Source organism: Colobus angolensis, unplaced genomic scaffold, assembly GCF_000951035.1.
Source record: "Colobus angolensis palliatus isolate OR3802 unplaced genomic scaffold, Cang.pa_1.0 Scaffold212, whole genome shotgun sequence".
Lineage (NCBI taxonomy): Eukaryota > Metazoa > Chordata > Mammalia > Primates > Cercopithecidae > Colobus > Colobus angolensis.
Window position 1 is genome coordinate 2,681,583 of NW_012115289.1, and position 25,222 is coordinate 2,706,804.

Consider the following 25,222-nt stretch of genomic DNA (forward strand, 5'->3'; position numbering starts at 1 on the left):
ACATATATTAACCTAAGTTGTCGTAACAATCCAGTAAGGCGGGTGATGTTATTACCCTCATTTTCTGATGAGGAAACTGATACAAAAGAAGTTAAGTAACTTACTTCAAATCATACATATTTGGCAAGCTGTGGAGCCAGAATTTGAACGCAGACAGGCAGCTTCCAGTCCATGCTTCATAACCTTTGAACTCTGTGAGCTTCAGTTTTCCCAATGGCACAATGAGAATAATAATCCTACAGTCATCTCACGGGGTCATTGCAAGAATTTAATATGATAGTAAATCTAAACTGCACTGGAACTGAAAAAGACTGTACAAATATAAAGGATGATTGTTATTAAGATTCTTAACCAAAGTGCATCACTATCTGTATAGACAATGAGACAGGGTGTATTACCACGAAAGATGTGATGTTACAAGCATTCCAGGTGCCAAATGCCAACAAAAATATTTTTCCCGGTGAACCTCAATATCTCAATGTTATTACCTGAAAGAGAAATTAAAATAATTTATCATTTTTTGAAAGTACTATTTGAACACTTAAAATTGTTTACTCTGTAACCTTTCGAGTTAATATTTTTTCAGAATGTCTAAGGAAGCGCTTCTTACATGTTCAGAAATGACTGTAGCAGGGCATGTTTAAATGGGCATGTAAATGTAAGTCCTGTCCTGTGAATGACAAACTCACAGAGTGAGTTCATTTTGCGTTTTGGGTCAGTGTAATGACCTATTGATTTTTAGGAAAGAAAGAAAAAGCGACATTCACAACCTTTGCTCTTTAATTTCTGAACGGAATTGTGGCCTAAATGGAAGAATGATGTTGTTTATCTGTTAGTACCTTTCAGAGACAGGGCTAAGCCTTCTCCTAATTACTTGTGCATAATTGGTGCTCAGTAAACATTTTTGGATTAAAAGCTTAACGCTCTACAGAGAGTTCCGGCTCCGTTAGACAGATTCACATCACATTCCTAATCAAGCCTCCGCTAGGCAATAGGCAAAAAAATAGCGACTCTAGGCCTTTGTATCATTCAAAGTTGTAAAATTATATTCTAAGACATCAATGGACATCAGCATGCAGCAGTTTTTAAAATTATATAAGAAGTCTCAATGTGCTGTGAAGTGTATACACAGAATTAAAAACTATTACCTCAACTGGGCTTGAAATTGCTTCCAGCTAAACAATGAATATTAAATTAAATAATGGTTGTATTGCCTCTTAGAATTTATAAATGCATGGGACTTTGCTTTGGGTAGACCACGTTTTTTAAAAAGAGAGAGAGGAAAAGAAAGAAGGACAGAGAGGAAGAAAAGTAAAACATGTAACAATGTTGGAAATAAAATGTCCCCCATATATTGTTGGTAAATGTCATTGTACCAAACACATTGATAAAAACATTGTTGACCTCCAAATTGCATTACAAAAATCATGCTTTTCAAAATAGTTTTGTAAAAATTTATGAAAATCTTATTAAAGATGTTAGTTATGAAGAATTGGGTAGTTGTTCATTTGAGTCTCCACCTCTTTTCTATTATTTTGATTATATATATATACACACACACACATATATATATTTCTATAGAATTTCTAGGGTGCACTTTATTCAGGCTTTCTAAGGTTATATGTAAAAAAGTGGTTAAATATGAACTAAATAAATCATATGCCCAAATCGTTGAACAATGTAGTCATCATAACTTCTATAAGTGTAGTATCAAAATTAAGGTATAATTGTAGAACTCTTCTACTTCAGTGCTCTAAATATAAAGTTAACTTCATTTTGAAACACAACTTTTGATGAAAAATTCTAAAAGATTTATATAGCTCATTCAAAAATTTCAAATATGCCTATGAAAACTTCTTTATTCCTTAGTGAAGCATTTGTTAGCCATGATGCGTTTATGGACTTATGAATCATTTTGCTTGCAGTTTCCTTGGGATAGTCTAGTCAGATGAATTTGGCACCCACACAGTGGTGCGTTGCTAGTCAAATGCTGTCCGTGAACCTGTGCCTCCTGTCTGTGAATCCTTTGCTAACACATTGCAACAAGATAATCGAGAAGCTTAACCAGAATCTAGGCCAACTATACCAGTAGACTGACACTCCTTTTTAAATAGCATACATTTTCCGGTAAGGCAACCAATGTGTTCATTTATATTCTGGACCAAGTTCTTTCATTTCCTTGGGGATCAGTGACAGGTTATGGACTGGCTACTTTGAGTAGCATTTTCTAGCATGTTTTTGAATACTCCAATGTGATGCTCAAAATCTTGGGTTCAGGAGGCCCGCAGACCTGAGTTTGAATCCTGGCCTAACAGCTTGGTAGTCAACAGCCTGAAAGAAAGAATTGGGTGCCTATCAGAAACAGCAGGCAAGGTAAAATGAACAGGTTAGAGGAAAGAGCCTAGTGTTTGATGTCAGAACATCTTGCATGAACCATGGTCATAATTTTTTTAGGCTGCTTACCTTAAGGTAAATGTCTTAAATGAGAAAATATGCATCAATTATACACACACACACACACACACACACACACACACACACACACACACACTGCATAGTGCCTGACGCAGATAAAGTGCTCAGAGTATTTTGTTTATTTGCTCATTATTAATTGTGTGACACAGTAGAGTGGTTTCCTAGACTGTTTTTTTATACAGATATATATTTGTTACTCTGGAATCTGGTGATCGAAATATTTTAGTCAATATTTGCATTGATATCTTATTGCTTTTCATCACTAATTTTACTAGCCTTATCAACTCATTAATAAGTAAGAGAATCCCCCAAAGTCCTGCCAACCCTAAAATACTTTTAGAGTCACATCAATATTTTCTAAATTGTGAATAAATCCAGTTAATCCCAATATGACTCATGACCTGTCTGTGTAGCCACTGACATTTTTGTAGCACTTAATCACTTGGCTGGCATAGTTCTAAGTAAAGATGGTAAAAATAAAATCTGAATGGAAGAGCAAGCATTGATTTGAGGTTTACTCTTCTCTGTTTACCTACCTACCTCATAAACCAGGTTCTGAGTAGGCAAGTCAGTAAAGGAAGACCCTCGCTAGTTCCTGTCTCCCAAACTCATTTTTTTTAACTTTTATTTTCGTTTCGGGGGTACATGTGCAGGTTTGTTACATAGGTAAACTCACGTCATAGGGGTTTTTTGAACAGATTACTCCATCACCCAGGAATTAAGCCAATAGCCCAGTTATAACCCAGATATAAATGTTGGGTTTTCTTTGAACCCAATAGTTACCTTTTCTGCCCCTCTCCCTCCTCCCACCCTCCAGTGTCTGTTGTTTCCTTCTTTGTGTTCATAAGTTCTCATCATTTAGCTCTCACTTGTAAGTAACAATATGCAGTATTTGGTTTTCTGTTCCTGTATGAGTTTGCTGAGGATAACAGCCTCCAGCTCCATCCATGTTCCCACAGAAGACATGATCTTGTTCTTTCTTATGGCTGCATGGTATTCCATGGTGTATATGTCCCACACTTTCTTTATCCAATGTGTCATTAATTGGTATTTAGGTTGACTCCCTGTCTTTGCTATCATTAGCAGTGCTGCAGTAAACATTCTTGGGCATATGTCTTTGTGGCAGAGTCATTTATATGGAAACTTATGAAACAGCAATAATAATTCATTATCAAGTCTCTACAGCAACAATTGGGGTCATGGGTATGTTTAAAAGATGCATGAAAATGAGTAACTTATGTCTATTAGTACAAATACATCTCTTTAAAAAGTGCATTAATGTAATGTGTGCAAGTTCTTATTGCACCTTGCACACGTTCTTCTTGCTCCATGATTATTCACACAATCATGTATGTGCTGTTGTTGCTGAGCTAACTCAAACTGACCTAATTCCTTTTTATGTTTCTTCTTCTAACTATTACCACCTCCTAACTATCTTGTTCTGCCTCCAAGATTATCGCCCTGCAATTTATCCTCCCTAAGGCTGCCGGAATGAATTTTCTAAACTGCTCATCAGATCATGTCACTTTTCATTAGAATCCTTCGGTGGCTGCCCATTGCCTTAGGATAAAATTCAAACTCCTTAGCATGATCTGGTTCCTGCCTGTTTCCCTGGCCTCGTTTCATATTATTCTCTTGCTCAGTCTAACTAAACTACAGTATTTGCAGGCTCTCTCAGTGCTCCTTTCTTAGCCAAGAATATCCTCCACTTTCTCCACATCATATCTGGTGAATTCTTACTGTATAGTTAGTTACCTAATCCAGAGGCCTTCCCTACTGATCTTCTCAAGCTAAGGCTCCTGTGTTACGAGCTCTTACCTCTCAGGTGACTTGAAATCCTGTAATAAAATGATCAGTATTCATCTCTAAACCTCCCATTAAACTGTGAGCTCCCCAAGGGCATGAAGAGTTTTCCTCTTTGACTTTCTATTTTCAATGCCTATAACAGACCTGGCACATAGCAGGTGTTCAATCGATGAGAAATTAACACATATTCAAAGTGCTGAGCTAAATTGCACAACTGCACATCTGAAAAATACCCTAGCAAAACGTAACATATTCCATCTCTGGAATCCTTAACTTTCAAAGCCTAAAATAGCCAATATTTATTCATCCACAATTCCAGGTGGTTTTAATGTGCAGGAAGCAGAGTCACCGTAGTAGTTATCACCAGCCCAGGGCAGTTTCTTTGCTACATCCTTACCCTGCATCTTAAATAGTGTTCAGATCAGCTTGGTTTCCTGGCTGTATTGTTTTATATCAGGAAGTACATATGCATCGTGTGTGGGCAGGACCCGTAAATAGTCTGCATTATTAAATAACCCTTTACATTAAAGAAAATATTGCATTCTTTTTTAAAGGCCATACAAATAAAAATAGTGATCTAGTTTTTAGGCACTTAAAGTTGTCCAGTTAGTTGCATTAGGGTTTTTCAGTGACTCAGATTGGGAGTTTTAGTTTTAACTGTTAGCTTAATAGTGTCAGTGTTTCCATGATCACAGCTGGACTTTGAGGTGAATACCTGGCCTAAGTAGTTAATTGAATAGTGCCATTTGCTGCTCCCACCTCCCCACTCATGAGGCACTGACTGGACCAGCAGCACTTGAGACTAGACATGGTACAGATGGTGCCTGTCTAAGTTCCTTTCTGACAGTCAGGACATCACGGCCACATATACAGAAAAACTACAACTCAGAGTTTAGACACCAAAGGGGAAGCAGGAACTGTTCAATCCTTTGTGTTACAGGCAGTCACATAACGGAACTCTTGAGAACACAGGGTTCTGTGATGATAGAAGTTAGTGGTTGAATAGACACAAGGGCTCTGCCCACCATTAGCTGTTATGTAGCATCTGAGTGTGCTCCTGAACAGGCTGCACATTCTACTCTTCTATGCATCTGTGGCTTTAAAGACCAGAAATTTGAACCAGAGGCAGCTTTGTCCTTAAAGAGACATATGAGTGTTTTCCAGGTGAAGAATGAGGTGAACTCTATGATTTTTTTCCCTCTTACTTCTGTAATTACAGAGGACACGTGTTCTCCCCATCTTGAACGATGCAAGGCCAATTTTGCATTGCTCTTTCTCTTCTATGTCTCAAAGGATTAGAAAAAGCATTGCATATATCAGAGATTAAGCTAATGATTTTCTAGACAATGTGAGGAAATATCAACCCAAGTTTTCAATTTTATATCCGCAAATATCCTGTGAATCTCTACTTCTCAAAATAAATGGCTTTTCCTACTGGGGCAAATCCAGTTTCTGGTTTACTTGTCTGCTCCCCCAACCCCCTTTTCTCTCTAATTGCCACAAGGAAAATATTTCTGTTTGGTATAAGCTAACTAAGAGCTTTGGCTCCCAAGGAAGTTTTCTTAGAGATTGTAGATAAAGAAATGCAAACAGTCACATTTCTTTAGCACGGAAATTTGTACTTCCTTGGATAATGGTTTCAGCATTTTATAAGTGAGCTACTTGCTGACTGTTCATTATCATTTAGTCAAAAACAACATCTGTCACGGGAAGGCCGGGAGGAAACCTTTTTGGGGTGCTTATTAGTTTTCCTTTCTCTGTTTCACGTTTAGTGACAAGTAACATCTTTTAGACTATCCGTATTTGTGGAGCCAGAAGATATTTGCCCTTTAAAAAGAAGGTTTGATTTTGTGAACTTTTCTGGTCAAGTTGTGGGAAAGCCCTTTTCCTGGATGGGTCAGTCCCTCCTTTAAGGGGAGAGAGCCAGTGCTTCCTTGCCCTAAGCTGTCCTTCTACTTCCCCAGATGCTGGCTCCCTGAAGAAAAGCAGGGTGAAAATGAATCATTTTCTAATGTTAAAAAGGATAGAAAAGTCTTCTAGGGTTTCAAGTACAAAACAAAATAAAATTGCAACATGAGCTCCAGAGCCAGCTTGTTCTTTCATTGGACTTAGCAAAGTGTGAAGAGGAGAGCCATGCCCTGAGGCAATGGACAAGGCACCCACCAATTGGTATTTGGAATATTTGAATCTCAATGCTGAGAGGCCAAATAAACTTACGGCTCATTAACAGGCACATATGTAAGAACACCCACCATATTTGTATTTCATTGTTTGCAATAGTGTTGGCCAAACTCAGAACCTCTTGAGAAAGTTTTTTGAAGTACCTACTACTAAATCAGAATCTCTGGGGCCAGGGAGCTGCAGTTTTCTTAATTTTTTGGTTTTTTTTTTTTTTAACTTTTAAGTTCAAGGGTACATGTGCAGGTTTGTTACATAGGTAAACTTGTGTTATGGGGGTTTGTTGTATAGATTATTTCATCACCTAGGTATTAAGTCTAAATACCCATTAGTTATTTTTCCTAATCCTCTCTCTCCTCCCACCCTCCCTGTCCCCAATAAGCCCCAGTGTGTGTTGTTCCCCTCTATTTGCCCATGTGTTTTCACCATTTAGCTCCCACTTATAAGTGAAAACATGTGGTATCGGGCTTCCTATTCCTGTGTTAGTTTGCTGAGGATAATGTCCTCCAGGTCCAACCATGTTCCTGCAAATGACATGATCTTGTTCTTTTTTATAGGTGAATACTATTCCACAGTGTATATGTACCACATTTTCTTTATCCAGTCTATGATTGACGGGCATTTGGGTAGATTCCATGTCTTTGCTAACGTGAGTTGTTGCTGCAGTGAACATGCATGTGCATGTGTCTTTATTATAGGACAATTTATATTCCTTTGGTATATATCCAGTAATAGGATTGCATTTCTCATAACCACTCAAAAGAGTTTTATGAACTCTGTTGTTCTAAAACCCCAGTTTATATGTCATACAGTGGTACACTTTTAGTTATATGAAATAAGCTACTGTATTTTCTCTCTGAAGTCATTGTAGGATTGGAGAGTGAAACACTGAGAGTACATGTTCTTAATTCCCCTGAAAATATCAGTTTCTAGTCGTTGAGACACTTGGGCCATGTTGTCTTGAGATTTTTTTTATTTTTGTTATACTTTATGAAAAATACAACTATAAAAAGAAGCTATTCACTTGTTTAAGGAGAAAATGAAGGTTCTGAATTGATCTAAAGCTAACAACATCAGACAACTTAAATACCAAATATACTGGGCCATCAACTGTGAATCAAATCCTTAAGATGATCCCTGTATATAAATGAAGCTAATCATTGACTATTCGACTATCACCTTGATTCAATCAAACTTATCTATTTGAGTTAATTGATTATATATGGACACTAAAATAGATATCATTGTAACAAAAGAAACAGCAACTATGAAATGATGAATTATGGAGCCTGTTTATATATGAACTTTCTCTTTGACATTTACATTGTTTTTTTTTTTTTTTCTGACCTTAAGAATGGAAGGCAAACAGGGAACTTCTAGTGAATATCAAAAACTGAATATCTTGTCCCAAATTCAGCTCAACTTGAAAGTCTTCATCCACAAAGCCACATATGGCATAGCAACCAGCAACTACTGATTTCATTTTTTATAACTCCAGAAAATTAATTTGTGGGTACCCACATCTCTGAAAGTTTTATTGACTAATCTTAGTCACTGAACTTTGTGTAGGGAACCTTCTGGTAAAGGCAGACTGCCTTCTGCCTTTGCTTAGTATTCTTCAAAAGTGAACCTCTTGTTCTATACCACTTAAGATTTTTTAAAATAGTGAACATTATAAACCAAGAGAAACAGCTGAATAAAGCCATATGACACGATTAGGAACAGTTGACAGAAACCATAGTCTCTGTAAATCCACTGCTTGTTCCAAAAGATACTAATTAGTTTTTGCTGTCTTCATTGGTTGGCATCATGTAGACATAGCTGAAGTTCAAAACACTAGAACAACACCAATTAGACCTTATGAAGAAGCAGGAGATGATGGGAAGGGCCAGTCCTTGGATTTTATGTTAATATAAAACATATATTGAAACACTGTTCTGTAAAGCTATAAACTATTCCATATTTAAGCACATAATATGTAATAATGAATATACATTTTTGGCATATTATATCTAGACTAAGAGAACTTCCTTTATTAAATATGCACTACCTATAGTTTATTTTTTATCAGCAGAAATCAAAGTTAATACAGTGCAAAAGTCTATCCTTATAAAATACTCATACAATTATCGAAACTTGATAAACAGGAGTACACTGGAACATGGCAACTCTGAGCTTATTATGGCTTTTAGCAAAAACATTCCTGGGGCAATTTAATATTGATATTGAAGTAATTTATTAAAATTAGGGTAATCATGATGAAAAAGCAAGCAACTTGAATAGTTTTCTTCCCTAGTGAAATAATGCCTATTCTATTGCAGTTACTGACCTTTGAAGGTCTAACTGAATATTGATAAGCAAATAACAGGTATATTTTGATTATATAAAAGTTCAACATAAGAAATATGTTCTATGAGTATTCTCTCCTCTTCCTTTTCTAACCGAGCCCATAGGAAAGACTTTTCTGTTTGGAGGAGGTCATGCAAGCTTTATTCCTTCTCTTTCTACTTCTCCTGTGGGACAAATGGCCTATCTAACTAACGAAGTGGAAGAAGAAACCTAGCGTATATGCCCCAGCCCAATCTGGGATCTTTCAAAAAGTGGCTCATACCTAAAATGCACATATTTATCTCCTGGACGTACAATGGACCGCGTTTGCTGTTTTGGAGAAAGAATTGGTAAACCCATTTGACCACGGATCCATACTTTGTTCTTACTCTTCAATGAACTCAATCCCTCAAAAAGTGATAGTTATTATTTCTACCTGTGTGACCCTATCTCTTTCTTCTGTATTAGTTCAGAATTAGGGAGAGAAAGTTAGAGGTGGATTATGTTACTGCCAATCCCATTTACCCTCACGTCCAAATCTAACATAATGGGAGTTCTGGAAATTCCATATCTTTCTGTTCAGCTGCTCTAGTTTAGCCTTTTCCTGATCCTTTACCACCCATTACATCCTTGCCTTAGACCCTTGTATTACCTACTTCTAATCATTGTCTAGTGTCTCTTCAGAAGGCCATGTAGTTATACTCTCGTACTCTATTTCTCTTAAACTCCTGAACCAAAGAATCCATCTAGGCGTGATCTTTACTACTTATTTGAATAACAAACTCCTTCCAGCCTACCGACCAAATCTTTTCCAGCCTCCCGTCCTAGGTAGGGGTATGGGTTTTCTCTTGTCAATGGATCCCAGAACTATTTTGTCAGTCCTTGGTGATAAAATCTTAGCTCTTTTTGTCCCATTGACAAGAAATTTTAATAATCACTGCTACGACTTGTAGTTCCAACTACAGGTAGCAATGTAATAATGACATAGTATTATTATTAACAGAGTTCATTTGGCCGGGTGCCGTAGCTCACACCTGTAATCCCAGCCCCTTGGGAGGCTGAGGTGGGTGGATTACTTGAAGTCAGGAGTTTGAGACCAGCCTGGCCAACATACTGAAACCCCGTTTCTACTAAAACTACAAAAATTAGCTGGACGTGGTGGCACCAGCCTGTAGTCCCAGCTACCCGGGAGGCTGAGGCACAAGAATCTCTTGAACCCACGAGGCAGCGGTTGCAGGGAGCCGAGATTGTGCAAGACCCTGGCTCAAAAAAAAAAAAAAAAAAAGAAAGAAAAAAAGAGAGAGAGAGAGTTAATCTGCAAGTAATATGAGAAAAATTGATTTTCAACTTAGCTGTGTTTTGCACATATGAGATATGGGAGTTACTTTATGGTAACTCTTTCCATCAATACGTATAAATGTAAGAGAGTTTTCTCAGCATTATAATCAAAGACCTACTCACTGCAAAACTGGTCATAATATGGGCATTTTGGGTAGTGGTATCAATTGAATTCCTGATTTCTCTGTTCGGACACATCATCTTTTCCGAAAGGCTTGCTCTTTGAGAGGCTAGCCACTATCTCTGTTTCCCATACTTCCCCTTGAGAAGCCTACCCTGCTTGCTGATTTGAAGGAGAGGAAATCATCAGGAGTTTTGGAATGAATCTTATCCCAGTTGTCTCATATGTGCAAAAAGTAGCCATGTTTCAAGACATCTTCATTATTCCCATAAGTATGCATTACGAAAAGGAATATCTGCAACAAGAAACTCAAAAGGAAGCAGAAATCTTCATCTGCCAGGACACAAAAATTCTTATTTTACTATCCATTACAAGATATTTAAATGTCACTTACCCTCTTAGCATGTTAATTTTCCTCCATCGTTAAAATGGGTGACAGTTTTCTGGCCAATTTCATTAATCAGCCAGCCCATCAAATAAGTAGTTTTTGAGTAAAAATGTTTAAGCACAATACTACACTCTATGCTGGGGGAAAGAAAATCTATGTAAACTATTGCAGATCTATTTCTTGTTTCCCAGGACCATAAAAAGAAGCCCACGTACATTAAACAACTAGGGAAGGGGACTATACATTGTACATTCTAATATAGGGCTAATAAAGTATCACATAGACAAACTGCATGGAGCAGATATAAGAATAATAAACACACAATACTGTGAAAGTCTAAAAAGATTTAACAAACGCTAATTGTTTTTGAGTGATTCATGAAAAAAGTAATTCAGGAGACTATTTAAAGTCTACATTAGCTAGCTCTGGAGGCAGCATAGAAATTTAAAACACAGGATTTACCCTTCAATAGTTTATAGTTTAATCAATGAATATTAGATATGAGACCCAATATTAATTGTATATACATATATATTTCTTTTTTTTTTTCTTTTTTTTCAAGATGTTTTACTCCTGTTGCTCAGGCTGGAATATAACGGCGCCACCTCGGCTCGCTGCAACCTCTGCCTCCTGGGTTCAGATGATTCTCCTGCCTCAGCCTCCTGAGTAGCTGGGATCACAGGTGCCTGCTATCTGTATTTTTAGTAGAGATGTGGTTTCACCATGTTGGTCAAGCTGGGCTCAAACTCCGGACCTAAGGTTATCCACCCAGCTCAGCCTCAAAAAGTGCTGGGATTACAGGCGTGAGCCACCGTGCCTGGCCAATAGTATTATCTATAATAAACTTTCTGGCCTTTCCAGACTAGATCACTACTCCTTGATGTACAAGGTATTGCCACTTTTTATAAATACATTAAGCTATTAATTTTACATTTATTTGTTTAATCCTTCACTCCCCTATTAGAAAGTAAGCTCACTTAGGATGGTGACCGTGACTCTCCAGTTTGCCACTGTATCATAGCATAGAGTTTTGGATACCATGGGTACTCAATAAATACTTTTAAATTAATTAATAATAAATGAACACACATTTTGTCATCATATTACTTTATTATATTATATTTATTATATAGGTAATGGGCTGAATTGTGTCACTCTCAAAATCTACATGCTGAAGTACTCAGAATGTGGCCTTATCTGGAGATAGGATTTTTACAGAGGTAATCAAATTAAAATGAGGTCGTTAGAGTGGACTAACCCAGTATGACTAGTATTCTCAAAAAAGAAGAAAGAGATACACACAGGGAGAATGTCATGTGAACATCAAGGCAGAGATCATGGTGATGCTTCTATAAGCCAAGGAATGCCAAAGATTACTAACAAATCACCAAAATCTAGGGGAGAAACCTGAAACCAATTCTTCCTCACAGCCCTCAGAAGGAGCTAACCCTGCTAACACCTTGATTTCTGACTTCTAGTCTCCAGAACTGAGAGTAACTTTTTGTTGTTTAAGCCACTCAGTTTGTGGGTTTGTCATGGCAGCCCTAGCAAACTAATACACATTCACTTTAAGCCTCTTAATTGAATGGTTGACGAAAAATAGCCATGTTTTTTTTTTTTAATAACAGCTCACTTAGTGATTTATAGTTTCATAAGATTATTTAACTTTTGATAAATCATGGGGTCTTTGAGAAACAAAAGACATTGAATTTCTCCTTTACCCTGTATTTAACCATGAATTCATTGAAATCCATTTCCTGAAAATTCTGTTTATCTTTAATGTGTTTTATTGAAAGAGAGAAAAAAAGATCCCTTTTATACATAAATCATGTGCTTTCTATGTTCTAGGCTTGTTAAGTCATTTATTTAACAGATACATATTTAGAATCCAGTGTATGCCAGTTATTGTACTGGACCCTTGAGAATAAAGTAGTGACAAGACAAATAACATCTCTGTTTTCATGGACCATATAGTTTAGTGATAGAGACAAATCATAAATATGCAGATAAAAAATAAATATGTTGTCATAATTGTGATAAATATTAAGAAGAAAATCTTTAGTGTGCTGTGATAGAACAGGAAGCTAATTAAGACTTGGGAGTCAGGCAAGACCTTCTTGAGGTCGTGACATTTAACTCGAGAAGTTTCAGTAGGAATCAGCCAAGTAAAGGGTTTTATTCCAGAAAATGCAAAGTTTAAAGTAATAAAAGGATATGATAAAATTTTTATCTTTAAGAGATTACTCTGGGGTGAGCGTAGTGGCTCACGCCTGTAGTCCCAGCACTTTGGGAGGTCAAGATGGGTGAATTGCTTGAGCCCAGGAGTTTGAGACCAGCCTGGGCAACATGGCAAAATCCTGTTGCTACAAAAAAAAAAAAAAAAAAAAAAAAAAAAATTAGCTGCTTGGTGGCACTTGCCTATAGTCCCAGTTACTTGAGAAGCTGAGGTAGAAGAATCGCTTGAGCCCCAGAGGTGGAGGTTTCAGTGAGCTGAGAGCATGTCACTACACTCCAGCCTAAGTGACAGAGCAAGACCCTGGCTCAAAAAAAAAAAAAAGAGAGAGAGAGAGAGAGAAATTATTCTGGCTGGTAAAATAAGGAAAAATTGAAAAAGGACAAGAATGAGAGTAGAAATAGCAAATTACAGTGCTCTCAAGGTGTCCAAAGTCTCAAGGTGTTCAAAGATGATGTCTTAGACAAGGATAGTGGTAGAGATAACACAAAGAAATAGAAAGATTCCAGATATATTTTTGAGCTAGAATCAACATGATTTTTTAATGTGAAGAGGGAGGAAAAAGGACATATAAAGTCTGATACCAAAATCCTGGTAGAAGAAGTAGAATGAGTGGAGGGCCCACTTACTGAGATAGGAAGCCCTGAAGGAGGGTTAGACTTATTTAGGATGAAGGTTGTACTTTATCCTCTATTTTTAAAATTTAATCTTCATAGCAGCTCTGAACTTTAGAAATTATTATCACCTGGTTTACTGATGAAAAGGTAACTTTCATCAGTCTCTGTAAGTAATATATCCTGAGGTTTTGTATTCTTCCAACTAAGCTCCATGACTTGTTAAAGACTAAATTTAAGCAACACTGAGAGGGCATTTATCTTGTGCCAGGCATTCTGTAAAACACAAGGATGAATGTTTTAGCTTCAGCCTTCTAATGAGGGAAACAAAACAGAAATTATAATTCCATGTAGAAAATACAATATTAGAGATATTTAAGGAATATTTTGGAAACCCAGAGGAAGATATTTACATTAGTTCAGAGTGTGAGTGAGAATGACACAAAACTTCCTAGCAAAGGTTACATCTGAGTTGAGGCTTAAGGGGTCTGCTTAGAAATTAGGTTCATGGATCAGGACTAGGACTAGTGGAGGAAGAGACAAGAGGATTGAGCAACCAATATGATCAATAAAATACACAAAGTTTTTGTGAACTGAAAAAGAAGGTAAGTACTATACCATAAGGTCTTTTAAGGAATATTAAAGAGCTTTGTTTTTATTATATAATGCATAGTAAGGGAACATAGTTGTATTCTCAATTCAGGAGTGACATTACCAGTTATCTAATATCTCTTTCTGTTGGCTGCATTGAAGATGAACTTGAGGGTACTAAGTCTGGAGAGGGGAAACCAATTCAGACATGAGCAGAGTAGTCCAATAGAGAGACAATAAGAGTTCCAATTAGGTTGATGGCTGTTCATATGGAGGGAATTAAATGGACTGGAGAGCTAAGTAAAAAGTAAAATCAATAAGAAATAATGACGCATAGATGTGTTAAATTCGAAGATCAAGAAAGAGTAAGGAGTAAGGGATAAACCCAGGTTTCTAACTTGGGTTAGTAGGTAGCAGTTACAAGAAGAAAAGCCAGGTAGGGAGAAGAACATGAGTTTAGGTTCAGACTTTTTGAATCTGAGGTTCTACATGAAATAGAACTGAAAATGTATTCTCAGATTAGTGTTTTTCAAGAGTAGCCGTGAAAATAGCCATTTGTCCATTATTGAGGTTCAATCAAGATTTGTGGTGAATAAAAAAGCAGAATTTCTTTATAATTTTTCATTTTCATATATTCAAATAGAAGCAGACAGTAATACAGTTCCGTAATTGGTTACATTTTTGGCACTTCTTTACAAGATTGAAGGAGTTCATTGGATGTGACTCATGGATAAGGTTTCAGAGTTAATCTATGATAGGAGATCATACAGACTGCTTCCTGTAGTCTTTATCTGGGAAAGAGAAAGAAGATTGTAGAGGAAAATGTCGTGTCTTGGTGCCTATGTTCTTTCCTCTAGCGAGACTCTTTTTGGGTGTCCTACCACCTAATCTTGTCTGGAAACAAAGATACTTTTTCTCCTTTGGGAAGCAGGCAGATCACGAGGTCAAGAGATCAAGATCATCCTGGCCAATATGGTGAAGCCCGTCTCTACTAAAAATACAAAAAAAAAAAAAAAAAATTAGCTGGGCGTAGTGGCGGGTGCCTGTAGTCCCAGCTACTCTGGAGGCTGAGGCAGGAGAATCGCTTGAACCCAGGAGGCAGAGGTTGCAGTGAGCCCAGATTGTACCACTCCACTCCATCTTGGCGACAGAGTGAGACTACGTCTCAAAAGAAAAAAGATATTTTTTCTCTACAGCAAATGAATTACATCCTGAATTCACTCCTTGATGCAGAAGAACTTTGTTTTCCTAAGGAAATTCTAGATAAGCATACCACAATTCAAAGACAGACGGTCTATAGACCAGACAAATTTATAGAATTCTGTCTTTAGAGAAGAGAAAGAGACAGTTGGTGCAGATCTCATGACTAGCAAACACAAGAGAAAGCCAAAATAAAAAATGATATAAGCCCAAGCCCAATTCTTCCCATGCAATTACTATTCAACAAATCCAGAATGTTTTTAGAAAAACATAAAATACAACCTTAAATTAAATACAGAATATCCCTTGAAAAATATAGGATACAGTTTCAAATGAAATGCCATATGACTTTCATATACAAAGCATGTGTTTTTGTGAAACATGGTGCTTTGAAAGAAATCCACCCTATGTAAAATTGATTTACGTGTATTAAAATTGGGATATGATTGTAGAACATAGAAAATATTTTCTAAATATAGTAAGAATGTACTGTGTTTTAAATCTATACCTCATTAATTAAATAGGTTTAGGTAACATAAAACATGCCCTGGATTGATCAAGAGGGAGGTGATTGAAACTATTTTTTTGTTCCACCAACAATCAGTGAGGCAAATTTTCTCTCTAGTTCACTATAAAACAGAACTTGTTAATGGGAAACTGCTTATTAAGAAGGAAGTCCAGAGTCTATGTCTTTCCCAAGGGTGATATTCAGCCAAAAGACCTGAATAATGGCATTGGACATTCTTATTTATGACTTTAGTGAACACACAACAGTATGAATATACTTCAGTTCTTTGTAGAGGGCTGCCAAAAAGAAACTTGTACTGCAGTGCACTGTTGTGTTGCTGCACACAACCAATTTTTTAGCATTTCTCACTGTAGTTTTGGTACTAACTAAACTAATTGTCACAGAATTTGGTTGCTGCTTTTTAAATTTTGTTGTTGTTGTTGTTATTGTTTGATTTTGTATATTTATTTGCTTGTTATTTTTGGTGACAGAATTATTCCAGGGAAACTACAGCCATTTGTTTTGGGGAAGGAGAATTTAGTAGTCATTTATGGCCTTTCATTTTACATTTAACCTAGTTTATTTTTAAATGAACCAGTAGTCTTTTCCTGGTACCTTATGAATAATGACCAAACCTCCTATTTTTGCTTCCATATTAAGACAAGCTACTGAATTGTTGATTTTCTTAAGATAAACAATAGTAATTCTAGTCCACATAGGCAGCACTTTTCATCATATTCTTTCAAATGATATTATGGTTGATGAATTTTGATATTAAAAATTGTTTTATGTACCTAACATTTATTCCTAGCATTTATTTTTCTCCCTTTATTTCTCAGTTGTCTTATAAAAAACTATCTGTGTACAAAGACCCATCCAATATCTTGGTCAGTCCAATGATACTATGGTTATATAGTATATATATAGAAAATGAAATACACTGTTAACTGCTATAAATTTCTCCATTGTAAAATACCGATCACTTATATTTGGTAGTAATAAAAGACAGTTCACCATGGATATGTGATGTTTATTTATTAAATGTAAGTAAATTGGAATAAAAAAATAAAAACTATAAGTCAGTTTATGGAATAGTTGGCGCTGTTGGAAAACTTTCCTTTAAAACAAGAAATCATGGCACTTAGGACCAAAACCTAATCTTATAAAACTATTATTCTAATAAATAATAATATTTATATATTTTACTAAGTAAGAGCCCATATAAAATGGATATGGTTGACAATGTTGACATGTTTGGGAAGAAAGTACCTGGAGTTATTTCTACCTGTTTAATCTGAAATTTTTCTTGAAACTTGAATTTAAAAGCTGAACAACTTCTGTTCTCTTCCTTTCCTGTACAAATGTCTCTATTTTTCAATTGTATGAAAACGGTTAATGATGCAAAGTCATGTGTTTTGAGTAAAAATTAAAGTTATTTTACAAGTCCAAATAATTAAATTAAAACAGAATTGAAAGAGAAAAGTATGTTTAGCATAAATTTGAATGGATGCTCCTCAGGGAAACAAACAGTAACCCCTTCACTCCCTCCAAATCTCAAACACTCCCCTCTGCACACAAACACAGGCACATGCACACATGCATACATGCACAGGCACATGTAACACATGTGTACACGCACACAGGCACAGGCGCACAACATACCACCACAACTGCATGAGACCTTAGGGTTGAGATGGGAGAGGGAAAGTGCCAGGGAACATTTTTCAAACATTTACCTCTTGAACTTGAGCATTGAAAAGATGATTAGAAATTCACCATACTAATTAAAATACAATACAGTTAAGTACTGAGGGATTTTAACCAAAGGAAAAAGGTGTAAACAAACAGCATATTAAGATTTCATGTCTAGGAGTAGTGGTCGAGAGTACCCCAATGGTCTAATTTGCTCAAGCCATGAAAATCAGTGCTGTGATGTGAAAATTGAATTTGATTTAGATTCGTTTGTATCTTACACTTGACTTTTTACCTCATTTAATGTGATCATCTGCAAAGACATTATTGCCAAATAAAGTCACCTTCACAGGTACTGGGAGTTAGGACTTCAATGTCTTTTGAGGGAACACAACTCAACACATGATAACAGTACAAAAATATTTATTTTACTTTATCCTGCTACAGGTGTTAAAGATATGAAAAGAATAGGATTCAAATAGAAAGAATACAAACTGAGTCGTCCACTATCCAAATGTCCCATCCTGTGTTTCTAAACTCCGTGGTAGTTAAAGGGCCTGGCCTTTTTATAAGATGCCCCATGGAAAAATAAAAAATTAAGGATTTTTAAAAATCAAACCCATTTAAATTAGCAGTTACTGCTTCCTGACTCAAAAGAGAACATAATATCTATCCTAATTAATAAAGACACTTCAGTGTATTTTGCTTTGACCTAAGAAGGAGTACCAGATATTGAGAAAGAAAAGCATTAAGGAATTAATTTTATTTTTGTACATAAAGATACAAAGATTGTAATTAAAGACTAAAAACTAAAGTTGAACCAGTTTCAGGGGCTTTATGATTCAGAGGCTTCCTGCCAGGCTATGTAATTTGCAAGACCCAGTGAAACATGAAAATGAGGGGACCTTTATTAGAAATCTATTAAGAATTTCAAGACCATGACAGTAGAATATATCTATATATATATTTTTTTTTGAGACAGAGTCTGACTCTGTCACCCAGGCTGGAGTGCAGTGGTGCAATCTCGGCTCACTGCAAGCTCCGCCTCCTGGGTTCACATCATTCTCCTGCCTCAGCCTCCCGGGTAGCTGGGACTACAGGGGCCCACCACCATGCCCAGTTAATTTTTTGTATTTTTAGTGGAGATGGGATTTCACCGTGTTAACCAGGATGGTCTTGATCTCCTGACCTCGTGATCCACCTGCTTCGGCCTCCCAAAGTGCTGGGATTACAGGCATGAGTCACCACGCCTGGCCGACAGTAGAACATTAAACCAGACATGGGGCCACTGCAAGCATGAGTGCTTTGTGTGACCACATATGTTGTACATCTATGAAGCCAGCCACACTTCCTGCTCTGGGGCATAAATAGGCATATCTGGTAGGTATAGCCTAGGATGGCCTTAGCCTAGAATGGCAAAGAGATTTCAAGGACTGGACTAATCCTAATGGCCCATGGTGCCTGCCTGGAGCACTGCGTTTGCATGCCTGGAAAGCTGAAAAGTACATCGTAATTGATGAGCAATGTCTACCATGCACATAGGATATGTTTTTCTATCTCTAGAATTAAAATCTGACTTCAGAAGAATATTTTTAAAAATCTACTTATTTACTGAGGTAGAATTTATATACACTACATCACACATTTTAAAGGTACAATATGACCTTTTAATTTGACAAATATGCTTCTGTATAATCACCAACCCATTCCAAATATAGAACATTGGCATTTTCCCAGAAAGTTTCCCTTTGCCTCTGTGCATTCTCAATTTCTCTCCCCTCCTTCCCATCCACCTGCAAATGACCACTGACATGTTTTCATGCCTATTGGTTAGTTTTGCCTGTTATAGAATTTCACGTAAGTGTAATCACACCGTCTTTACTGTGGGTATGGCTTCTTTGGCTCAGCATAATGACTGTGAGATTCATCCATGTCACGGACTAAATCAGTAGTTCATGTTACTTTACTGCTTAATAGAATTTATGGTAAGAACATACTAAAATTTGTTTATGCACTTGCTAGTTGGTGTACCTTTGGACTGTTTCCAGTTTGGGAGTTCTGGTGTGAACATTGGTACACAAGTCTTTTTATTAACATATGTTTTCAGTTCTCATGGGTAAGTACTGAAGAGTGGAATTGCTGAGTATGCGCATGGTTTAACTTTACCAGAAACAGTGGGTGTGTCATTTTACACAAGTAATGTGTGAAGGACCCAGATGCTCCACGTCCTTGCCAACACTGCAGTATTGATGGTCTTTTTAATGTTGGCCATTTTAGTGGCTGCATGGTGGTATTTCATTGTATTTTGCATTTGCTTTCCCAAAGAGTTAACAAAGTCGAAGATTTTTTTTTTCCTGTTCTCATTGACAAGTCATTATAAAGTATCTGTTCAAGTCTTTCATCAAATTTTTAAAGACAGGTACTTTATATTTTGGAGAAATTTTAGGCTCATGGCAAATTAAATATAAAGTACAAATTTCCCATATACCACTCACCTTCCCCCACCCCACAGACAGCTCCCCCTACCATCAACATCTCACACTAATGTGGTTTGTTTGTTACAACTGATGAACCAATCTTGTTATATTATTGTCAGTCAAAATCTATAGTTTACATTAGGGTTCACTCTTGTTCTGTGAGTTTTCCCAAATGTATAACAACATGTATTTATCATTACAGTATTATATAGAATAGTCTCACTGCCGCAAAATCTCAATGTTCCACCTGTTGATCTCCCATTCCCCTAAATTCCTGGAAATCACTGATCTTTTTATTGTCTCCATAGTTTTGCTTCTTCCACAATGTTATATAGTTGGAATCATATAGTATATAGCCATTACAGACAGGCTTATTTCACTTAGTAATAAGCATTTAAGTTTCCTCCATGTCTTTCATGGCTTGATAGCTCATTTCTTTTTAGTGCTGAACAATATGTCACTATCTGGACATACCACATTGTAATTTTTTTAATTAACTATTTGGTTCCATCTTTTGGCAATTAGGAATAAAGCTGCTATAAACATCTATGTGGAGGTTTTGTTATGAACTGAAATTTTTAGCTCATTGGTTTTTACCCATTTTTTAAATTACACTGTTTGTCTTCTTTTTTACTCAGTTTTGCCCAGAAAGAAATTTAACTTGAGTAGAAAACTTTCCTTTCTCTTTAACTTTGGTAAGAGAACAGTGATTACTAAAAATAAATTTTAATTAGTAAATGAAACTTTTAAGAAATTTTTCTAAAATATCGTCAAATTATTTCTAATTACAACTAACAAATTAATGACAGCTAGGCATACAAGTATTAATAATAATATACTTTACTTACATACCTAGGATTTTTTCAGTACCAGGATCCTTTCAGACATTGGTGAAATGTGACAAATCTTTCTATACCGTACAGCCTGAAGTGTAATTTCTACTTACCAGACTTGCAAACTCAAACTCAATATAGAATTTTAAAAATGTAAAAGCTCACACTCTCCACTGGGCACAGTGGCTCACAGCTGTAAGCCGGCATTGGGAGGCCGAGGCAGGAGGATTGGTTGAGCCCAGGAGTTTGAGACCAGCTTGGAAAATATAGGAAGAACTCATCTCTAGCAAAAATAAAATAAAATAAAAAAATATTAAATTAGCCAGATGTGGTTGTGCATGCCTGAAATCCCAGCTACTTGGGAGGCTAAGGCAAGAGGATCCCTTGAGCCCTGGAGTTCAAGCCAGCAGTGAGCTGTGTTTGTGCCACTGTATTCCTGCCTGGCTGAGAGTGAGACTCTGTCTCAAAGAAAAAAAAAAAAAAAAAAAACCCCATAAATAAATAAAAAGCTCATGATCTTTTCCTAATACAATTATTGTTGCATCATGGGAATCCACCAAACAAAATGGAGATTTAGCATGGGAGCAGGTTTCTGGAGGACCTCAGTCACACCAGTTGATACCCTTTTAAATGCCGGATTGTTGGGATATTATTTATTTCTGTGTACATAATATTATAAATTATGTATAATATTACAAATGTATAATAAATATGTCTACATAAGAAACTATCCCTAAACCCAGAGGCTTAAAACAATAACCATCTAGTTAGCTCATAAATCTGAGAATCAGAAATTTATGTCAGGTTCAACTGGTTCTCCTGATCTTAGCTGGGCTTACTCCTGTATCTTTGGTGAGCTGCCAGTTCAGTCTGGTCTGAGGCAGCCTCAGTTGGGATGGCTCATCTCTGTTCCACTTGGTTTTTCATGCCTCATCAGGGTATCATGGGCTTGTTCTTACAACTGTGGAGAATGTTTTCGAGAGAGAGCACAAGGCTTGTTTAGGCTGAGGCTTATTATTTGAATAAACTAATATATATGCATTCTATTCACCAAGTCATGTCTCAAGGTCAGCCCAAATTCAGGGGCTGAACAAAGACACTGCCTCTTGATAGAAAAAAACCACAAGTCATGCAAAGGGATGTGGAGATAGAGAAGGAAGTGATGTGATCACTTTTACAAACTGTAATGGGGAGATTGGTGAGGGAAGGAACCAGAAGAGAGATCTGGGCCAGCCAAGGTTCTGAGCGGGCATTAGGGGAACTGGAGGCAGTGACAATGATCCAATCTCTATGAAACTATTTCAGTATTTTAACATGCAGCTATATGAGTATGCACAGACCAAATCCAAACCCTGGGAACATTACAATTTTATGTTTTAAAACACAGAAAGGGGTGGCTGGCAATATGGCCGAATAGAAACAGCTCTGGTCTGCAACTCCCAGCAAGATCAACGTAGAAGGCGGGTGATTTCTGCACTTCCAACTGAGGTACCCAGCTCATCTCACTGGGACTGGTCAGACAGTAGGTGCAGCCCACGGACGGCGAGCCAAGCAGGGTGGGGCATTGTCTCACTCGGGAAGCTTAAGGGGTTGGGGAACTCCCTCCTCTAGCCAAGGGAAGCCATGAGGGACTGCGCTGTGAGGAACTGTGCACTCTGGCCCAAATACTACGCTTTCCTCACAGTCTGCACAACCCGCAGACCAGGAGATTCCCTTGGAATCTCCACCAGGGCCCTGGGTTTCAAGCACAAAACTAGGCAGCCATTTGGGCAGACATGGAACTAAGTGCAGGAGTTTTTTCATACCACAGTGACACCTGGAGCACCAGCGAGACAGAACCATTCACTCCCCTGGAAAGGGAGCTGAAGCCAGGGAGCCAAGTGGTCTAGCTCAGCGGATCCCACCCCCATGGAGTCCAGCAATCTAAGATCCACTGGCTTGAAATTCTCCCTGCTAGCACAGCAGTCTGAAGTCGACCTGGGATGCTTGAGCTCGGTGGGAGGAGGGGTGTCCACCATTACTGAGTCTTGAATAGGGGGTTTTCCCCTCACAGTGTAAACAAAGCAACCACTGGGAAGTTCAAACTGGGCGGAGTCCACCGCAGCCAGCAAAGTCACTGTAGTCAGACTGCCTCCCTAGATTCCTCCTCTTTGGGCAGGGCATCTCTGAAAAAAAGGCAGCAGCCCCAGTCAGGGGCTTATAGATAAAACTCCCATCTCCATGTGACAGACCACCTGGAGGAAGGGGTGGCTGTGAACGCAGCTTCAGTGGACTTAAACGTTACTGCCTACCAGCTCTGAAGAGGGCAGAGGATCTCCCAGCACAGCACTTGAGCTTTGCTAAGGGACAGACTACCTCAAGTGGGTCCTGACCCCCATGCCTCCTGGGAGATACCTCCCCAAATAACAGTTTGGGAGACTGGGAGATACCTCCCCAAATAACAGTTCCCCAAGGCTGCTGCCATGGGCTGCAATCAGTACCCATTTCCCCTTCTGGATCTAGGGGACAATTTCTTCATTCCAAAAGGGCAGAGCTCTGGCAGTAGTGTCCTTCAGACTCACAGGTGGGTAGCTGATCTTCAGTGAGATCTGCATACTTGCAGTCCTTACCGATACTGCTGTAGAAGGGACGGTCTGGCTCCTCCGGAGGTGGTAGGACAGCATAGGAGCACCTCCAGATCTTTACCTGAGCCTCACTGTGCTTGGCAGCAGTTTGTGCTTTATTGCGTTGATCAGACCACCATAGTGCAGGTCACCGAGGTGCCAAGTCCTCACTACAAGCAGCCACCTCTGGCCCATGGCATCCAGCACTGCCCAGAGGGTCCAGGTCACTTTCTTCTGCACTGAGGTAAAGAAGATATCGAACTCATAGCCAACATCTCACAGCACCTTTTCGCCATGCTATGCCTGCTCATGGCTTGCCAGGCTCAAGGTTGGCATGTTACCAGCCACAGAAGAGGGATTCCAGACACTCTCATCCTGCCGGGTCAACACCAGCTTATACACGGCCTTGGCGGTAGGGTGGGGATGTGGCACTGACTAGGGCTCACAGAGATTCCAGAGCCCTCTGTTTCCTTTAAACAACACAAAACTTCTCCTCTCAGATCAAAGAAGCTTCTTTCGTCTTGTAACAATGTTGAAGTTTTGCTTCTAAAATATAATTCTCACAGTAACTAATTTAGTAACAGGATCCTTGCAGATCCCTGCTGAAATGTGACCAGTCTTCCTTTCACACTCTATAGCCTGAAGTATAATTTCTACTTACTGGCCTTTGTAGACTTAATACAGATTTTTTAAAATGTCAAAGCTCACATTCTCCTGCTACTGAAAGTATTTCTGAAGTAACCTTACTTCCGTAGCTCCCCTGTTGTAGGGTCAATCATAATGCTACATCTTTGTACAGACTAAGGGAAAGCTGGGCTGGAATATGTCAATAATTATTTGCTAACAGGGGCCCATCAACATGTTTCCCCTTTAGTCACTGAACCATAATTATTCACAGGAATAAACCCTTGAAAGTGGAGAAATCATGACTTTTTATTTTTTATTTTTTATTTTTATTTTTTAATTTTTATTATACTTTAAGTTCTAGGGTACATGTGCATAATGTGCAGGTTTGTTACATATGTATACTTGTGCCATGTTGGTGTGCTGCACCCATCAACTCGTCAGCACCCATCAATTCATCATTTATATCAGGTATAACTCCCTAATGCAATCCCTCCCGAAATCATGACTTTTTAATCTTGGAGTCTTAATTCCTCCTGGTCTTTCTTCAGCATTTCCCACTCAGTACAACGCTGTGCATATGGTAGTAGCTAAACAATAGTGGAAAGACTGTTCCGATATATTTTAATGACCAGTATAAAAACCTGGCTCACTTGCACAATGAAACACAATTATTATATTTACTTTTCTTCCTCTCGTCCTCAATTGGAAATCAACAGGTCAAGATAATCTTATGAGGCTAGCTGCTGAGGCTAAGAGCCAAAGACTGTTTGTGTGCTTTGAATCTTTCACCCTTTACATTCAACTGGTAGACCAATGGTGACTATTAGCTCAGGGCCAGAGAAGCAGGATCTGAAATATACTTAATTTTTTTTTTTTTTTTTTTTTTTTTTTAGACAGTCTCACTCTGTCACTAGGCTGGAGTGCAGTGGCATGATCTCAGCTCACTGGAATCCCCACCTCCCAGGTTCAACCAATTCTCCTGCCTCAGCCTCCCAAGTAGCTGGGACTACAGGCACTTGCCACCACGTCCAGCTAATTTTTGTATTTTTAGTAGATATGGGGTTTCACCATGTTGGCCAGGAAGGTCTCAATCTCTTGACCTCGTGATCTGCCCACCTCGGCCTCCCAAAATGCCTGCTGGAATTACAAATGTGAGCCACTGCTCCCGGCCTTAAAATGGTTTAAAATCAATTAGGCTGCAGGCAACACA

General features: G+C 38.0%; 1 pseudogene; it reads right to left on the reverse strand.

Moving 5' to 3' along the window:
* Positions 1-23,721, reverse strand: part of LOC105512463 — a 40,231-nt pseudogene extending 16,510 nt beyond the window's left edge.
* Between the last annotated feature and the right edge of the window lie 1,501 nt (positions 23,722-25,222).